Raw genomic sequence first — 5,033 nt, forward strand, 5'->3', positions numbered from 1 at the left:
GTGCAATGCATGTTCTGTATGGCGGCTCCTGTTGTTGCTGCGGCTGCTGCTGCTTACGACAACTACATATAATTCAAGAGAAAGGGTTTGGTCAAATCTAAACTCGGTAAATGATAACCCAAACAAAAAACTATATTCTGAAAGCGATTCTTTCTCATTCAATTAACAAAACGCTAGAAGCTCTCTGAACAATCGCTTCGTTTGTAAATCTGCCTCCAGTGGCATTAAAGCAATATTACAAACTAATCAAACTCTTGAAACAGACCGAAATACTTCTCAATTGAATACATAGTGAAACAATTCCCTCACAATTACAAAAGAAATCAATGACAAAAATCAATACTTAATCTAACAATGGTTTCCCCTTAAGAATTCAACTCCTATCATTATCAAAATTACCGTCTGCTGCTACGCACATACACAAACCCCTTTTCCTTAAATTAATAATCGCGCTGCAAATTATAAAAAATATCAACTAAATACCAAATCCTGTGTCGCTGCTGGCGGACACGGCAGTACAGCAGCTCGGCGACGACACCTCGCCCAACACACGTGCACACCACAGCAGGCGGGCTCCTACACTGGCTTCCAAACTGCCACTAGTTAATCCGTGCGGTGCGAGGCGCGACAACAATATCTTAGATTCCAGAGCTTGTGTATGCGCGCTGTAGCCAACCTTTACATCCTAAGAGAGTATTACCAACTTTCAGTAATTTCCCTGATCACAACTATTCACTGAAAAGTCATCTGATTCCTTCGCAATGGACGAAAGCGTTACTTACATGCCTCTCGGTCCGCTCAAGAAACGTGGTGGTAGCAACCCACCGTACTTCGGAAGAATGGAAGCAGATTATATCGTCATAACCGAAATTGGTGGAAGGTTCAAATGGGACTTAACTTCTGAGGTCGTCAGTTCCCTAGAACATAGAACTACTTAAACCTAACTAACCTAAGGACATCACATACATCCATGCGCGAGGCAGGATTCGAACCTGCGACCGTAGCGGTCGCGCGGTTCCAGACTGTAGCGCCTAGAACCGATCGGCCACCCCGGCCGGCAATGGTGGAAGGTCTTTTGACACTAAAAGCGTTAAGGGCAGCAGAGTAAAGCCGTCGCTACACGGACCGTGCATTCGAACATCAGCGTTGAGTGTGGCGGAAGCGCGTTCGGGAGTTTTTCCGAACGTGTAGAGCACTATCAGACCTGACAGATATTCTGAACTTGCGTTTGGGCGTTGACCAATGGTAAGGAAGATAGACACCTATATCACGTGTGTGCCATCTCTTTTCAGTACAGAGACTGGAGACGCCATAATGGCTTTCAGTTTAAGCCCATGTTTACTGGGTTTTATGTTATAGCTAATGTCTTGAGAATATATGCCGTTTCAGAGCACCAGCAGATTGATCTGTCGAAAACCCGTCGTTTACTGGAACGATTTATGTGGTAAAATGACGGGAAACATGATGTTGGTGGTTAAATATTGTAACCTGCGTGTAATGGAACTATGCCATTTCAAGGGACAGGCATCTCCGACTCGCTGGCTGCGCGGTCAGCATGGGTGACGGCTAAGTGAAGGGTCCTGGGATCGATTGACGGCCAGGTCGGGATTTTCTCCGTTCAGGGACTTCGCGTTGCGTTGTCCTTTCGTTCGTATCGTCATATTTGACGTTCCATTACTGAGCTGGCTGAATGGGTACGTCCTGAAAGCCAATAAATTTAAAAAAAAAGGGCAAATGCATGTTGAAGAACTCTCGAAAACACGTTTTTCTTGATACGATTTATCATCGTCAAATGTCAGTTAAAAACATATCTGTGATTAAAGCCTTCAGAAAGTAGTAACAAGCAAGACAAGATCGCATGCTGTGGAAATTCAATTTAACATAATGAATAGAGGAGCATTATTACAAAATGATGTCTTATGTGTTGCAAGTTTGTGTGGCACTATATGCAAATTCCTGTTTACTCGCTTTCTCATTTTCTAGTAGGTTCAGAGACTTTCTTATTAATTTCATACACGTATACGCTATAATGTTCGATTTTATGTAAATACATGTGCGTTCCATTTTAGGTGGGAGTTTATTCGATTGGCTTTATCTACAAGAGAGCTTGCACTACTTGCAGTAAAATATTTTGCGCTTGACTGCTTAGTCTTGTAGTTCTGATGTTCTGAAAATTCTGCTAATGCCTGGAAACTGCGATCAAATAAGAATGACCTTAGCATTTTGCAAAAAAAGTGAGAGTAATAAAATAATTTTTATTTTATCTGCAAAACTATTGTAAGTTTCTATCGCGTTATTTGTAATCGAGTTTTTTAAGCTAATTTCTTTACTGACTGTAGGCCTATATGGAGTTTTCCTTTGAGCTTTGCAACATGTTCATGGATATTGATTTTTTTATTTGTGTATACGTACTACATAGAGAACAATACGACTAGCATAAGGAGAAAAGAGAAAATATGCCTTTTAATAGAGATGACGTAGGAGATTTACGTCCGTCCATTTCGTAAACAAACTTTTTAACGGACTGCCTCGCTGCGATCGCGTATATCACGTTGAGATACGCGTACCGCAAGCACAAGCCGCATCGATTCTGAGCGTTCAGCAGCACGCTAAACTCTGCACCCTCAACGTCGACGTTCGGATGCACGGTCAGTGTGCCGATGGATTATGGCTCTACTTGATATTGGGTGCGTGGCTATGGTCTTTGGAACGAAGAGCAGTCTGTCTGTGGATACTTTCGGCTACATAACATAGCATCTTACCTTCAAAAAAATGAAGGTAATAACAAACTGATGAACATATATTTTTTGGGTAAATTCGTTTTAATTAAGGGACACAGTCATAAAGACAGGAGATGAGCATTCAATACGTATACTACACTCCTGGAAATTGAAATAAGAACACCATGAATTCATTGTCCCAGGAAGGGGAAACTTTATTGACACATTCCTGGGGTCAGCTACATCACATGATCACACTGACAGAACCACAGGCACATAGACACAGGCAACAGAGCATGCACAATGTCGGCACTAGTACAGTGTATATCCACCTTTCGCAGCAATGCAGGCTGCTATTCTCCCATGGAGACGATCGTAGAGATACTGGATGTAGTCCTGTGGAACGGCTTGCCATGCCATTTCCACCTGGCGCCTCAGTTGGACCAGCGTTCGTGCTGGACGTGCAGACCGCGTGAGACGACGCTTCATCCAGTCCCAAACATGCTCAATGGGGGACAGATCCGGAGATCTTGCTGGCCAGGGTAGTTGACTTACACCTTCTAGAGCACGTTGGGTGGCACGGGATACATGCAGACGTGCATTGTCCTGTTGGAACAGCACGTTCCCTTGCCGGACTAGGAATGGTAGAACGATGGGTTCGATGACGGTTTGGATGTACCGTGCACTATTCAGTGTCCCCTCGACGATCACCAGTGGTGTACGGCCAGCGTAGGAGATCGCTCCCCACACCATGATGTCGGGTGTTGGCCCTGTGTGCCTCGGTCGTATGCAGTCCTGATTGTGGCGCTCACCTGCACGGCGCCAAACACGCATACGACCATCATTGGCACCAAGGCAGAAGCGACTCTCATCGCTGATGACGACACGTCTCCATTCGTCCCTCCATTCACGCCTGCCGCGACACCACTGGAGGCGGGCTGCACGATGTTGGGGCGTGAGCGGAAGACGCCTAACGGTGTGCGGGACCGTAGCCCAGCTTCATGGAGACGGTTGCGAATGGTCCTCGCCGATACCCCAGGAGCAACAGTGCCCCTAATTTGCTGGGAAGTGGCGGTGCAGTCCCCTACGGCACTGCGTAGGATCCTACGGTCTTGGCGTGCATCCGTGCGTCGCTGCGGTCCGGTCCCAGGTCGACGGGCACGTGCACCTTCCGCCGACCACTGGCGACAACATCGATGTACTGTGGAGACCTCACGCCCCACGTGTTGAGCAATTCGGCGGTACGTCCACCCATCCTCCCGCATGCCCACTATACGCCCTCGCTCAAAGTCCGTCAACTGCACATACGGTTCACGTCCACGCTGTCGCGGCATGCTACCAGTGTTAAAGACTGCGATGGAGCTCCGTATGCCACGGCAAACTGGCTGACACTGACGGCGGCGGTGCACAAATGCTGCGCAGCTAGCGCCATTCGACGGCCAACACCGCGGTTCCTGGTGTGTCCGCTGTGCCGTGCGTGTGATCATTGCTTGTACAGCCCTCTCGCAGTGTCCGGAGCAAGTATGGTGGGTCTGACACACCGGTGTCAATGTGTTCTTTTTTCCATTTCCAGGAGTGTATTAAAAGCACTTGATGTCAAGGTTCCTTTCAATTTTTGTTACAGGTATATTGATAGACAGCTCCCCGTTTATCTGTGCCGCGAATCGTTACACTCAAGTCAGATCATATTCCAACGTTTTCTGCTACCTTACAACTTTTTGCGTAAATAGTATCCCAGTCATTTCTCATATCTTTTAATACTTTTGGCTCTTTCAGCCTCCCTTCTGGCTTCCTTTACTTGAAGCATCTTATTAAGTGTGTTTACTGCAGCAAATGTTTTGAATAATATTGAAGATATCGAGGAACATTGAAACGATTTCAAATATACCTAAATGCCACTTAGTTCAGAGCCTGACTTCGCAGTCAAATTAATATTAAAAGTAAATTGAACAGCTTTTTCTAATGCCTGAAAATGCTTAGCAATTGGACAAACGTCATGTAACTACATTTACCTGATTAATATGCAATTCAGGAATAAGTGCTTGGAAGAGGGTTCATCGAACCACCTTCTGACTATTTCTCTACAGCTCCACTCTCGCACAGCGCATGTGGGAAAAATTAAATTTATCCGTTCGAGCTCTGATTTGTCTTACTTTATTATGATTATCATTTCTCCCTAAGTAGATGGGTGCCAAGAAAATATTGAAAATATTTTCGCACTCTGAAGAGAAATCTGGTGATTCAAATTTCATGAGAAGATCCTGCTGCAACTAAAGAAGTCTTTGTTTTAGTGATTACCATCCCTTATCACGT

The sequence above is a fragment of the Schistocerca americana genome, chromosome 1 (assembly GCF_021461395.2).
Source record: "Schistocerca americana isolate TAMUIC-IGC-003095 chromosome 1, iqSchAmer2.1, whole genome shotgun sequence".
Taxonomy (NCBI): domain Eukaryota; kingdom Metazoa; phylum Arthropoda; class Insecta; order Orthoptera; family Acrididae; genus Schistocerca; species Schistocerca americana.